At 40.0% G+C, this 16,069-nt stretch overlaps 1 long non-coding RNA gene across 1 annotated transcript in view; it reads right to left on the reverse strand.

The window, feature by feature from the left end:
* Positions 1–16,069, reverse strand: part of LOC144380969 (uncharacterized) — a 338,818-nt gene that overhangs the window by 281,905 nt on the left and 40,844 nt on the right. Inside the window, exon 2 of the long non-coding RNA XR_013445339.1 lies at positions 14,833–14,893. This is a non-coding gene — a long non-coding RNA (uncharacterized LOC144380969). The remainder of the gene's footprint in view (positions 1–14,832; positions 14,894–16,069) is intronic.

A 16,069-nucleotide genomic window follows, 5' to 3' on the forward strand; every position in this document is an offset into this window, starting at 1 on the left:
AACTTGGGGTATCCACTACTTTTATGGCAAACCTGCTATTTGTCCCAGAGGGAGCCTTTGCCTCGTCTCTTAGAGTTGCTCTCTGCCAACACAACCTTGAGAAATACCTCACGTAGAGAGCACTGAGGGCCTTGCAGCAGACAGGTAAGAGTGTAGAAGCTCATAGAGCACTCTCTCTCCCAACAAGGTGGTGAGGGTGCATCGTGCAACATCTCACCTGAGAAATCTCACAGACTACATTGTTGAGTTAGGAAATTCAATTATACAAATATCCTCATTAGCTTGTGGAACCCAACTGTAAAATTTAGATCCCTCACTTAGAAAGGATTGGCATAGGGGAGTAGTACGTCTTCAAATACGTTACATCAAAAGTCTTGGTCCTTGGGGAAACAGCAGTTGAGAAAGATGGGTGGTAGTGCCATAGTGAGGTACCTGCTTGCATATGGCAGACTGTCAGAAAAATAACAAGGCTATGTTTATAACCTTCTATTTTATTTGCTTCAATATGTAATGATAGCCCTTTGAAAAAAATACAGGAAGTAGGCAGAGTGGATAGTGTGGTGGCCTTGTAACGTGTCAACTTGGCTAGGCCAAACTACGCTCCCCAGAATTCCTTCCCTGTAAGCAGGACAAGCTTGATGATCATGCAAACAGTACAACTGCACAGAGACGTGTTCCCAGAAGGAGAACCCATGCTGGGGTTTAAGGCTCTGTGTTGAAATTCTTACTAGTTTTATCTTTGAATTTGTATTTTATAAGTGAAGTCCAGTAGGATAGTGGAAAATGTTCTAGAGCTTTGCAGCCTTGGCTCACACATGTTCTTGCCCCTGCCTCCCTGGCTTCCGTTTGTGCTGCCCCACACATCATGTAGCCAACCCTGCCTGTATAGTTCATGGACATGATGAAAAGGACGTACCATGACAGATATATCTACGCAAGATTTAGAGCATGGAAATGAAATTTAGAGGACCTATATTGTTTTCCACCTTTGAAAGGGAGAGGCAGATGCTTTTGTAGCCCTCGTACATTCTCGCTGATCAGCTGACTCAACACACTGGCAGCAGGGGGCTTGCAGCTGCTCCACCTTCCCCTGGATTCTTCTTCAGCTTATCCAGTTGCTGGACTTCATGATGAAAGACACCAGCTTTTCCCACATGACAGACACATCATAGCTAGAGACATGAAGAACTGACCTGAGTTCCAGTATGTGCCTACAGCTTCCTGTTTGTCCTTGTTCTTCTCCACTTTATATCCATCTTCCCTCCCAGACTGCCCACCCAGTAGACTTTAGGCTCTAGCATCCAACACAAGGACTCCTGCTTAACCAGTATGTGAAGTTAAACGCCTGTAATGACAAATCTCACATACTCCGTGTCTCCTAGTGGTCCTGCTTCTCCCACTGAACTATGACTAATAAGTATGGCAAATTTTTTAAACCATAGGATAGATTGGGGAAATAGGACTACATATGTAAAAATAAAAACAGAAAATAATATAATATAGTGAAATAATATCTTACATTTGCACAATCTTTTGCAATTAACCTACACTGTCTTATTTGGTCATCACCACAAGCCCTATGCGGTAGGTTAGGAGAGCTATTACAATTTCCATTTTACAGATGGAAGTGAGATGTCAGGGATTAAATTCCTTGGCCAATGTCACATAATTAGAAAGTGGCAGAGTTGGAACTGGTCTGCTAATACTTTTCCCAGTGCACTCCCATTGACCTAGAGGGCCTCTTCTAAATATGAAGTAGTAAGATTGACTGTGAAGTTCACATCTTTAGTGGGATGAGATTCATTTCAGCCAGGAGATAAGGTCTCTGGTTCTCAGTTATGTAATTATATTTTTGCTCCCTGCACATTAAATAAGTAGACTGTAAATCATTCAGTTCACACCTTTACACCCATCTCTACTGCCCATGCCCTCATCTTGAAGCACAAAGCACCAGAAACTCTCACTCAACACTCAACAGTCTAGCTTCCAATCTCAGGAAATAGAAATGACATTCCAAATAACTGCAAGTGTTTCCAAAACGCACTGATATTTTTTAATGCTCATAGACAGAAGTTTTGTAGGTAACAGAGATGTAAGCATCATCATTATAATTCATGCATCTGATACATCAAAGTGAGGTTTGGCAATTGTTTTATGTTTGTGGGGGAAAAAATGAGCTTCATTTCAAACAAATCATCAAAATTCCACAATAGACTACAAAAGTAAGTGAGACTTTGTTTTTCTATTTTTACTAACCACAAAAATGAGAAATAAGTCATTCTATTAAAGGCTTTGAGCTATATCCATATAATGAATACACTTAGCACTGTGCAAAATCCAGAGAAAATGCCAATTTGTACCATTTGTCAACAACTGCAAAATCAGCCCAAATAAGGTTTTTGGTTATTATAGTCTTCCCTCATGGGAGAAAGCAACAGTTGAAATTATAGGGGAAAGAACCAAATTGCCTCTGATGAATTCTGTTCCTCTGGAAGGATCTTATAAATGCATAAATCATGACTGTGTTCTCCATAACCACCAGCGAGCACTTCCTACAGAGAACTAGCCCCACTGCAACCCACCACCCATGCTATACCCATCCATATCAAATGTTTCCAAGGTCCACGGGCAAAGGAGCCACCTGGGCCAGAGCTCTGAAATTGCCTAGTCTCTTCCCCTGAACTACTCCAGTTCATGTTCACTTACTGGCCTCACTAGAAGTTAAAGAAGGCTTCATCTTTGGCCACCAAGCAGAGGAAGCAAAGGTGTGCTCCAAGGGGCCCTCATTTGTTCATTAGTTTACTCTTCATATTTATCAAGAATTTACTTCATGCCAGACATCATGCTTGGTCTGAGGACACAGTGGTGAAAAAGACAAATACAAACCCCCTCATGCAGTTTACAGTGCAGTACAGGATGCAGACGTTGATCACGACTCCTTCAAATAAATGGGCCATTGCCAACTGAGGTAAGCACTGGGAAGTATAGGTTTATACTGCTGGAAGATATGTAATACAGAAGCCTAACCTCATTCTAGGGCTCAGACAGACCTCCCTAGGAAGAGACATTTGTGTTGATTGTGTAGGAGAAATAGATGAGGGGCTGAGGATGCGCTGAGCATTTCTAGAGGAGAGAACACAAGTCCGAATATGGGGTCCCAGTGGAAACCCTGACCCTGCCAGGTAAGAAGAAGCAGTAGGTTCTGGACTGAGGAGATAATAGTCCTGGGCAAGAAGTGGGGATGGGGGATAAAATATGAGATTTGCAAGAGTAACTTTCATCTACCTCAGTGCTATGACTCAAGCTAGCCCTGCACCCATAACTCAGTAATGTGTGTTGGGAGGGAGGGGAGAGGCAGGGAAGAAGACTAATAGAGAAACTCTGTCCCCAGTTAGGCAACAACAAGGGCCCGGAATAATAGTTCAAGCAGCACAAGCTTATCTGCTGTCTCCTTTAAATACTCTCTTCCAGTTCCCAAGGCTCTTTCTCTTTCCCCAGAGCCTCTTTATACTCTCCAGTATCTTCCTGCTGCTCAGGCCTGCCCTTCCTATTCATTCCTGTGTTCACACACCACATACCTCCAGCTTGGTATCAGGAGGAGAAATGTGATTATCTGATTTAAGTAATGAACTTGGAGGTGTCAATGGCTGAGAGGTATGTTTCTCTTAGAGTTTACTAACTCTAATGGATCTCCTGAAGCAGGGCTAATTTTCTGAGTAGAAGCAGCTTCCATGTATGTTTGAAGAACTAGGACCAGCAAGTTTTTACTGATCTTTGGAAAATGACCTCCTTCAATTTCTGGAGACTTCAGGAAACAAAGGGCAAGAGAGAGGGAAAAAGGGACCAAATGTCAGTCCCCAGAAGTGGTCCCTGCCTCTCCCTGAAGTGATGGAGTCCAGATGGAGAGCAGTAGAAAGGCCTGTGTGTCTTTATGAAGGGTCAGAAGCTCCCTCTTGAAGGCAAGTAATTCAGAATGCTAAAAAGGAATGAAAACTAGACCACCACTTCTCAGAGTAGGTACTCGTATCTTGAAAATTTCTTTCTGTCCTGGTATTAAATCAGCACAAGTATATTAAGAAAAGAAAAAAAAATGTGTGTACGTATGCATGTGGGCAAGTGTGTGTGTGTGTGTGTGTGTGTGTGTGTGTGTGTGTGTGTGTGTGTGTGGATTTCTCATGAGTTGCTAAATCTTTAGAAAATCACTAAGATTCCAAAGAATTTTATCTTATAAACCTGTATCAACATTGTTATAAGTAAAAATCTTATTTGATGCTCAAAAAATTCCATCAGGTAGGGACTATCATTATCCCCCCATTTTAGAAGGGAAATTGGAGCACAGAAATGTTCAGTAATTTCCCCCAAGAATAAAAAAAATTATGGTTAAACATCTAAAGGAAGACTTTTTTCCCTCACTCTAAAAGTTTAAAAATATATTTATTTGATACATTTCACATGACTACCTATTTTGTAGAAAATCAGGTAGAATTCAGGAGATACATATTAATCCAAATTTAAGTAATATTTTTAAACCATCAAATAAACTACAATTATTTTATTTTTAAAAATACTAAATAGGGTAAAAAAGAGAAGTGATTGATGTAATTGTTCTGAGCCTTTGAGTAATATATGTGCTGCCATTTAGCTCAGTCTCTGCCCCAACCTCGTAAACTTAACATTTATGGTGTTAGAGTGATGGTCCATTAGAGGCTTGATTTGTTTGCTAGGGCTGCCATAACAAAGAACCACAGGTTGAATGGTTTAAATAACAGAAATTTATTTCCTCACAGTCCTAGTAGCTAGAAGTTTGAGATCAAGGTATTGATGGGGTTGGTCTCTTCTTAGGCCTCTCTGTTTAGCTTATATGTGATCATTTTCTCTATGTGTCTTCACATGGTCTTCTCTCTGCACCTATCTGCATTCAAAGTTCCTCTTCTAATAAGGAGACCAGTTATATTGGATCAGGGCCCACCCTAATGATCTCATTTTAACATAATTACTTCTTGAAAAACCCTATCTCAAGGACAGTCACAGTCTGAGGTACTGGGGGTTAGGACTTCAACATATGATTTCTGAGGGGATACAATTCAGCCCAGAACAGAAGCAATGACACATGAATTAAGAAGTCACTCAGACAGGAATATGGCTAAGGAGCTAGGAGAGCAACCTGGGCAGAAACCCACCACTAGATGCACTAGACATGTCCTGTCCCTGAAGAGACCGAGCCCAAAGGATGGGAGAAAAAGCTTAGAATAGTCATCCAACTTTACTACTTGCTGAATGGGGAAAAATTGCTTTATGGTTACAGCTAGTTTATACTTGAGAGGATAAACCTGGTTGTAACACATGCTTCCTTCCCCTAACTGTGGTCTTAAATTCTTATTTGGTCCTCTTGGATTAGGTGAGAGTTCAACCATGAAGGCACACGTAGCGGAGCTGATGTTGGAAATTAACAAGTCCAGTTCTAGTGATATCTCTTGAATTATTAATACATTTCTCCTCAGAAACAAATACAGCATGGCTTGTCTAACAAAGTAAAATAGGGATTACTCCTAAAAGTCAGAAATCTGTGAGCTGTTTTATTTGCTTTTTAAATTAACTATCCATTTTAACGTTCAGGGTTCTTTAAAATATTGGCCAACTTACTCTGCATGAAATGTGTTTTACTTTTATAATTAAAAAGAAAACTTTTAAACAATTACAACATCTTTCTAAAAGTTCCTTTTTTGGAAAAAAAAGAAAAAACAGTCTTCAGTTTTTATTGTTTTAATTTGCTCAGTAATTTTTACTTCCCCTAATTAAATAAGTATGATCCTAAACAGGGTAAAATAAATTTTTGGTGAGTGAATCACATATTCCCATCACAACTTCAGAGGAGCATCTATAAGAGGAATAATTTGGGGGCCACAAGCAATGTGAACTTCATTCTGCAAATGTCCCTTCTCTTGTCAATTGCAAGCATTGCCATTATTTGAAATAGGAAGACATTACAACAAATACTTCAATCAGCATGAGGAAGACACCAGAACCCCTCTCCTGAAGAAATTTTACTTTTAATGAACTGATTTTGTAGTTTTCCACATAAAGGGGGAAAAAAAAATTGCTATACATGCATTTATCTGAGAAAGAAGAACCTTGTATCTCAACACAGACAGTCCCCAATTTACGATGGTTTGACTTAAGACTTTTTGACCTTACCATGGTGCAAAAGCGATATCTATTCAGTAGAAACCACACTTCGAATTTTGAATTTTGATCTTGTTCCGGGCTAGCAATACGTGGTGGGATACTTTCTCATGATGCTAGACAGTGGGAACAAGCCGCTCCAGCACAAGGGGAAACGACCCATATGCTTACCACCATTCTGTACCCATATAACCATTCTGTTTTTCACTTTCAGTACAATATTCAGTAAATTACATGAGATATTCAACACTCTATTATAAAATAGGCTTGTGTTAGATGACTTTGCCCAACTGTAGGACAAGTAAGTGTTCTGAGCACATTTAAGGCAGGCTAAGCTAATACATTTTCAATTTAGATATTTTCAACTTACAATGGTTTATTGGGATGTAACGCCACTGTAAGGTGAGGAAGATCTGTATATGAAGAACTTCTAAAGTCAATAAAAAAGAGACAAAAAACCCAATTTTAAAAAATGAACAAAGCCTTCAACAGTAAGTTCACAAAAGGAAATACACAAATGGCCAACAAGCATATAATAATATACCCAACATCAATAATCATCATATCAATACAAATTAAAACCACAGTGACCTACCATTTCACACCCACTGTGAGAGCTCGAGACAATACCTGATGGCAAGGACATGAACAACTACAACTCTCAGATATTCATGGTGTGACTGGTGTACAACAACCTTTGGAAACTGTTTGGCAGTTTCATATTAAACTAAATATAGCTCATGACTTAGCAATTCCCTATCCTAGGAATCCTGGGAGAGACGAAAAATTTTGTCCACAAAAAGACTTGTACAGTAATGTGTATAGCGGCTTTATTCAGTAACTCCAAACTGGAAGCCACCCCAATGTCTAACAGTCAAAGAATGGAAAAATAAATCGTGGTGTATTCAGATAATATAATACTACACAGAATAATAAGGAACGAACTACTGATAAACACAATGATGTGTATATATCTTAAAAACAGTGCACTGTACAAAAAAGCCAAACACGGAACAGTGCATCCTGTCTGATTCCATTTATATGAAGCTCAAGAACCAGCAAAACTAAACTATGGAGAGAGAACTCAGAACAATGGTGTCTTTGGGGTGAGGTTTGACTGGAAGAAGACAAGGTAGTAAGGGTGGTAAGTATGCAGATGCATAATTCACACCCCAAATCACTGAACTGGACACTTAAGATCTTTGATTTTTATTGTATATAAATTTTATTTCCATTAAAATGTTACAAGGAGTTCTTAAATAAAAGTCACTTTGCAGTTTTCCAATATTTCATATAAAGCCCATTGCACAATTTTCATTTGCAGCTTACAGGCTTTGCCCACTGGCTGCTCACATGCCTCCTGCACAGGGTGACACAACCCTTCCCGGGAGGTAAAGGGGAACGGCACCCAGTGAGCCCACCCCGGGACAGGCCTTTCCTGTGTGCAAGGCCATACACAACATGGCATGTGACAAAGAGATTAAAATCTCAAGACCCTCGTTAAGAGCCATTAGGCCCCTGTGCTCTTAGAAGAGGTAACACAGTGAGGTGGAAAGAACAGAGGCCATCGAGCCACTCAGACTAGAGTTAAAGTCCCAGCTCAGGCATTCACCAGATTTGAGCATCTCTGAATCTCTGTTCCTTCATCTGTAAGAACTGACTACTCTTCAAAATCAAAGACCATGTTAATGATGTGCCTAGACCGGGGCTTTGCACATAGCAGGCCCTCGATAAAGCCCGGCTACCACTGGCCAATCAGCCCCTGAAAATAAGGGACCATGACTGTCTGACACACAGGAGGTTTTCAATAAATATTTAATAAATGAGTGAACAGCCTGAGAAATTTCTATTTTCTTTAATTCCTGTAAGAAAATACCAGGAGATGAAACCACGAAGAAGCAGGATGGATGATCAAACAGCAAATATTTTTGCCAATATACTATCTTATCTCAGCACACATCCAGCCCTTTCTCTGAAACCCTTGGGATCAGACGTGTTTCAGAATTCAGAATTTTTCTGATTTGTAAATATAATATGGTACATACAACATACATGTGTAACCTATCTGGTAGACTGGGAAGCACTGCACATCAAATGCATTAATATTTCCACAGCAGCTTACAAATATTCACATTAAATGGCATAAATAAAGACAAAAATAGTCTCGTATCAGTTTAGGTTCAGTTTTGACACCAAATAAGTGTGTTTAAAAATAACAAAATGACCATTGTTCAATGTTAAAGCTGTTAGGATTGCAGAAGTGCTGGAAAACCTGTAATGGCTAACATTCAGCTAACACCTACAAAGTACCAGGCACTCCGGCCTAAGCACTTCGTATATCAACCCATGTACTCCTCACAACAACACTAAAAAGTAAGTACTGTTATTATTTCCATTTTACAGGCAAGGGAACTGAGGTACAAGCAGGGTAAGTAATTTGCCCAAGGTCATATACTTCACCCTGGAGTCTTCATTCTTGATCACTCTCCTAGAGCACCTCTATCTCCCCCTTTGTCAGTATGTGCAATGTAGGCTTTGAGGAAATATCCATCCTCGCTCTCCACCCTCATGCCCCCAAATCAAAAGTTACTAAAGAAAATTGGTACTGAGGTCTCTATCCTCTCCATCCTCCACTTGGAAAACTGAAGGTTATTGAAAGAAGTGACTTTAAAAGATCTGTTCTCCTTAACAGACTCAAAAAAGATATTTTCATTTGCCTGTGACAACCAAGCTCAACCATAAGCAAGAGATCCAGCTTTAATTTTTTTTCAAGCAGATTACCCACAGTAGGACATGTTCATAAAAGGTTTAGCCAGCAGTGTAAGTTGCAGAAGAAAAGCCAAAAGCCTACAAAGCAGAATAACACTCTTTCAGCAGCCACCAGGTCATTAAAAAATACAAATTTATGGGTAGCCCAGCCACCTTATCAAGGGAAAACAATATAAAAAGCTCACAGCTCTGAGGGGCAAAGAGTAGAAACCTAGTCCACAGAAGAGAGGAAAGCTCCTGCATCAATCATGTAGCCCTCCCAGTGTTAACAACTTCTAAACAGGGAAGGTGAAAGAACATTTGTTTGCCAAAAGGTCACTTTCCCGATTCAAGGGGGAAGGTTTAGGAGCACATGTTGGAAATTTTGCCTCAGTATGCATGTTATTTCACCCTGGGGCACAGTTTGCCCATGAAACAAGGTTGGTGGCGGAGAGCAATTAGTCTGGCAGCTAATCAGTGTCATTTTGCTGAAACTTTTCAGGAAACCATCCCAACCTAAAGGAACTATGCTTCAACACTGGGTTTGCTTCTCACAGAAAAATACCAAGCACAGAGGACGCACCCTTGGGAATACACACATCCCCTCAGTCAGTCAGTATTTACCGAGTTTATACACTACAATATATGCTTGGGAACACTTGTTAAACCCAGTTGCCTCCCTACAAATGGCTTAAAATCTTATTTGGGGGAAATAAAAAGTATAATCATCTAAGGTACAGAATGGATGCAAGAATTGGTAAAATGTTCTGAGTTATGTTTCTCTTTCTCTATTTTATATACAACTCAAATTACAAATTTCATTCTAACCTCACTGAGCTCTCAGAAAATAACTGAACTTATTTAGGTCAAGTAGGTTCAATTTCCAAACAGTAATGTTTGTCAGAAACAATTTCTCTATACTTCACACTACCTCACCATGTAATCGAGGGCAATTCTTATATATGGGACAGAGCAGACAGGAATGCAGGTCTTACTCAAAAGTGGTTGTTGAATTAAATTGAAATCCTGTCCAACTACACTCAACGTAGAGGGTTTTTGTTCATGAATCTTAACTGGGAATGATTCACTAACCACCAGTGACTTGTGATTTGGTTTAAAGAAACATTCTCCTCAATACAACCTATATTCATTCCTGTGGGAAAGCTTCTGCCTTCACAACCATGACTTCTAAGTTAACCTTCGATGCCCACAAAAGCGAAGTTGCGACTGTTAAAGGTAACTTGTTTTTTAGTATTGGCCTGGCCCTAAACAGAATGCCACCCACAGATTTTCTGTTGTCTCAGACATGTTTTGTAATGGAGCGTGGAAAGGCGATGAGACATGAAGAGAAGAAAACCGGTTAAGAGACTACGGTGCGTTAGGCAGAGGACAAGGAAGCAGCCAGTCCCCCACCTCTAGCCCCACCTCATGAGGGGTGGGAGACAAGTTTCACCCTAAGAAGTTCAGGCTCCTTACCAGCTCAGGCTAACTGAAGTACAGAAAGTTCCCTTATCTTACTCTGAGGTGACCCAACCTTCCTTAACTGTTTCACATGCAACTAGGTATGAATACATTGATATGAGAGGCCAGGCCATGAACTTCATGTTCTTACAATATATCCTCAATAACTAATTAAGAAAAATTTTTAAGTAGCAAAGTTATTTTTTAATTTCCATAAACTATAACCAAATTCTTATCACAACTAACTTCTGTCTAACCCAGATATGAGCTAAAGTCAACTAAACCTTTAAGGGGGTAAGTAAAAAGGGCCCAAGATCCATCCTATGTCCACTAAAAAAAAAAAAAAAAAATCCAATTCCTCTCATCTCCCTGCTTCCTCTTTATGGAGTCTTTTCCCCTTGGGTTCCTCTACTTTCCCAAATCAATGACTGTCTTAATTCAACACATATTTACAAGGAGCCCAGTATATGCCTGTTGAGCAGCAGGGATGCTATGTGAACAAAACAGGTGCAGTGCTCCCACCTTACAGTCTGGTGAGGATGACAGGCTTCAAACAGAGTCATTCACACCCTGTGGGGCTCATAAAGGAACAAAATGAACCGGTAGAGGCTTATAATCAACTCCCATAGGAAAAAAGAAAGCTATGGTGGATGATTTTCCCACTGAAAGGAATGCTGCCATTCAGCTGAGAATGCCGAAATAGTTCCCAACGACAAAGAGCAATGGGCCACCTGAAAGGTAGTTTGCCAAAAGCACTGCTATGGCAGTAACAGCAAGCAACTAAGCTGTCACCTGTATGGACAGGACTTAAAATGTGAATAACCGTATCTCTTGAGAAGAGCTGCTAAATTATAGTCCTGAATTGCAAAGCTTTTACAAATCAAAGAGACCACTCGTTCATGATCAATTTATACTGTTTTTTATAGTTTTCTAGCAAGTTTGGTTACCTAGCATTATTTTCTAACATTTCTCACAACATGGACCATAGTGATAATGGCCATAGTTGTACTGCTCCCTCAGATCAGCTGGCGACAATGCCAACAGAAGCAATGTCTGCAGGCTCTGGCTACGGAGGCCCCTCCTTTGTGCCCTGAGGATCAGCTCCAACCTATAATTTACATGCTGTTCACCATGTCCATGCTGCCTGTTTCCTTCGGTTTCCCTTACTATAACCACAAAGTCTTGCAAAGGTGGCTGTTTTCCCCATTTGACAACAAAAAGTTGTTTTGTTTGTGTTAAAATTTGTAAATACCCTAGTTCCATTGGCATCTAGTGGGGAGAGACCAAGGATGCTGCTAAAATAAACATCCTGCAATGCACAGGACAGCCCCTGCTTCTTGTCCTGACCTCTTGTTTAAATCCCTCCCCCTCACTAAAGGAATTTTTGGCAGGTTATTACTACACTTTTGTTTTAATTGTATGCTCAGTTTAATATGCTCAGTTTAATATGAGAAGATCACCAACTAGTTGAGGAGGAGACTGCTACAGAGGAATTTACCTGGATATTCAGTATATGAGTTCAGAATGACCTGGCATTAGGTGACTGACCTGGCTTAGGTGACAAAGAGACTAGTAGCTTCTACAAAAACCTGGGGGGAAGAAGGAATACAGGAGTAGGAAAGAAAGGAGTAAGAGAAAGATGAGGACAGGGACTAAGTATGAGGTGTAACTAGTAGGAGATGACTAGGTCAGGGATGACTGACTTCCTTATGGGAGACCACAAACCATTCTAACATGATGACTATCTCCCCAATAATCCACCACCATTCTTTCAGTTCTTCCAGAATGCTTCCTGTCCTCCTTCCCATCTTGGGGCTTTGCATATTCCTTCTCCATGGAACACGATGTTCCTTTTTCACCTCCACCAGTGACTCTCACTCAGGTGATTTTGCCCCCAGTGAACATTTAGCAATGCCTGGAGACAATGATGGCTGTCACAGCTAGAGAAGATGCTACTGGCAACCAGTTGGTAGAGACCAGGGATGCTACTAAATATCTCCTAATGCGTAGGACAGCCCCAAACAAAGAATTATCTAGTTCAAAAATCAGTAGTGTAGAGGTTGAAAAACCCTGCCTCATGCTCTCTTCACCCGCCACTTGGCAATTTACTCAGGAAAGATGTCCTGACTCTCCCGAAGACAGGGCACTCATCCCAGCCTGGACTCTTCCTACACACCAGTGCATGTCTCACAAATGTATTAAAAATCCAGTTTGTTATATCTGTGCTCACTGCAAGGCTGTGAGTTCCATGAGAACTAGACTCATGTCTATCTTGTTGGTCACTATATATTCAGTGATTGACATAGGCCCTAACATTTGTTGGATGAAACAAGCGAGTTTAGGGATCCCTCCTGGGGAGCAGTCTTCAGAACAGTTAAAAAGCCACAACTGTACAATCTCAATAGTTACACTCTTACCTCATTTTTCACTAAAAATGGCCCCTCTCAACATGATTGTCCATCTTTTTAACCAGATTGCCCTACAAATGCCTTTGGCTATTTTAAAGATCAAATCCTTTCTCAAAGAAAAAAGAGTTGCTGCATTAAGGACATTGAAGAGAACAGGACTCAGACATGTAGACAATATGCTGAGTAACAGAAAGCACAACTTCCCAAGATCAACACTTTGAAAGGGCCAACACTCATGTAGACATGCTAGCTTGAACCTTTTTGTTTAGGTGTCAGTTTCATTCCTTAATAATCATAACATCATTCCCTGTATTACAAAGGAAATGCACAAAAATAGGATGCCAGACAATTGTGTGAATGAAAAGAGCAGGAAATGAAAGAGCATGAAATAAAGGAGATATTTCAGAGGTTTCCATAGTCTACTGAAAAATACATCCTTTGGAAATCAGGTAGAGCTGGCTCCGTCAAACCCTGGCTCTGTCTCTTACTAAGTATGTGACCTTAGGCAATTTTCTTAAATTATCTGACAGTTTACTAATATAAAATGGAAATGAAAAACACCCACCTCTTGAAATCACTGTGAGGATTAGTGGAACAATACTCTTAAAGTACTAGCATAATATATAATTCTATACTCAGAAGAAGCTGTATATAATAAAGGTCTACTTCCCATAAAAGAATCAAAACACCATTGTAACCCCAAAATGATGTAAATAGGCTGAGAACATTCCTCCATTAATTCAGCAAATGTTTACAGAGCCTGGGGTCCTCTAGTATGGTACAGTAGTGAAGATCAGTGAGGATCTTACCACAAGGGAAGTCCTCTAAATAATTGTTGCTCACTGATTCCTAGAATAGGCAGAATAATATAATAGGAGATCCAAAAAATAATGTATTTCAGACCTCAGCACAGTTTTCTAGCCTTGAAAAATTAGTCTTAATCATATTTATGTAATTAATATTATTTTGCATTCTTTGGTTGTAAAAAACAAAACACTACTCTGAGTAACTTTAACAAATGATAATTTACTGCAAAGATATGGTGTGGCTTCGAGAAGCAAAGGCCTGAAGACCCAGGCTCATGCTGGGTAGAGCCCAGAGCCCCTCCTGAGCTTTCCCACCTCACTGAATCTGCCACAAGGATGAGTCTGCCCCAGGCACTGGTTAGGTCAGCCTCTGTTCCTGCATCTTCCCTCTCAGGCAGCAAGGTTCCAAAAGAGAAAATCTAAACTATTTTAGGACAGATATTGACCCCTTAAATTAGGATGCCAACAAGATTGCCCACAATAGCAGAGAGGTTTTTTGCCAAAAGAAAACTGGGATAGAGCTACCAAAAGGGAAAGCATGGATGCCGGTGGCTAAAATACAACAAACGTCATCATTAACAACAGCGGGAGCTAGTCTTTTATGAGTGCTTACAACATAGTAGGTGCTATGTTAAGCACCTTACGTCACCTATCTTATTGAATTATTACCACAATCCTATGAAGTAGCAAGTATTACCTCCACTTTAAAGATTAACAAATTGAGCTCATATATGTTAAATCATATGCCCTGTGTTACACAACTAGAAACTGAAATATGATCTGACCAAAAATGTGCTTAACCACTATGCTTTCTATTTCTCATTAACTTTGGGCAGTAAATAAGTATTCAGCACTCCAAATTTCAATTTTAAAAAGAAAACACTAAAAACTTCTATACTAAGATAAGTATATTTGGTGTTGGCCACAGTAAAAAGTAATCTAGTTATAGAATAGCAGGGAGCAGCACCCACAGAGCTAATAAATGAAATGTAGAAACCTAGAATGATGTTTTTCAAAAAGGGGAGAATTGTAATTTATTGACTACAAATGCTTTCCTCATCTCTCTGTAGCTTAGAAACTGTTAACCTTGGCAATGAACAAGTGACTTACTGCAAATTGGATTCCAACCACCAGCATGAGCAAGTTTTCAATCAAACGTCTGTGAATTATTCAAGCTCAATAAAAAACTAAGAATATACAAATATCATCTATCATGTTAGTTTTACCTTTAAGATGAATTCTCTGATGCTGAATTGATGGAGAGAAGTTGAGATTTCCTCTATCTACCTGCAAAATGTGGAATAAAATAATAAATATTTCTAACCATGTGATACTTTTCAAAATTTTAAATAATCTCATACATAACTTCAATAGTACTAATAAATAACAGTCAATATGCAGAATTGGGCACCAGCCACCCCTCCCAAGTACCCACTCATGAAGGACATGCCCACTGTCCTATGAGCCAGACACAGACCTGACCCCAGATACAGTGTGTGTGGTAGGGCAGAGCCTTGGCACCGATTAGACTGCCTCCACGTAAATCTCAGCACACTCTGAGTTCTGCAGGTGACACAAGCCCCTCCTTTGAAACTACTCTGCCCAACCCAACCAGCCGCAGTCCCAGCCCCAATCCCTGGTCCTTGCACTCTGGGCCTGTGATGGGAGTGGCAGGTCTGATTATCTGCATGACTTCAGGGTCATTGTTCATTGCCTCAGAGAATACCTCCTGGTTTCTGTTGCGATGGCGGATCCATACTAATCTCCTTATCAAATGGTCACTTGGTCACATCCTTAGTGTTCTCATTTTTTGCAATATGGATAGGCTATAATTTTTCAAATCTTTATATCCTGTTTTCTTTTTGCTTAATTTTTCCATCTTTAAGTCATTTCTCTCTTTCTAGAATTTTACTAGAAGCAGTCAGGAGAAGCTTAGAAATTTCTTCCACTAAATATCCAACTTCCTCATTTGCAAGTTCTACCTTCCACAAAACACCAGAAGATGAATACAATTCAGCCAAATTCTTTGCCCCTCAATAATAAAGATGGCCTTTCCTCCACTGCCTACTAATATATTCCTTGCTTCCATCTGAGACCTCAGCAGAAGAGCCTTTACCATCCATATTCCCACCACCATGTTGTTCAGGATTACTAAGGGATTCTCTTAAGAAGATTGAGGCTTTCTCTGCAGCTCCCCCCTTTTCTTTTGGAACCCTCCGCAGAATCACTTTTAAAGGTCCATCCGTGTCCATGTGAGCTTTCCAGCATGTACCTCAAACTCCACCCAGCACCCAGCTCCAAAGCCACTTCCACATTTTTAGGTATTTGTTATAGCAGCATCGCAGCTTCTCGGTACCAATTTCTATCTTTTTTATAAGCCACCCAGCCTATGGTATTTGTTTTAGCAACCTAAACTAAGACAATACCTAAGGAAAAAAAGGAAAAAGATAATTTTGGATGGTC

The sequence above is a fragment of the Halichoerus grypus genome, chromosome 2, assembly GCF_964656455.1.
Source record: "Halichoerus grypus chromosome 2, mHalGry1.hap1.1, whole genome shotgun sequence".
In the NCBI taxonomy this organism is placed as follows: Eukaryota; Metazoa; Chordata; class Mammalia; order Carnivora; family Phocidae; genus Halichoerus; species Halichoerus grypus.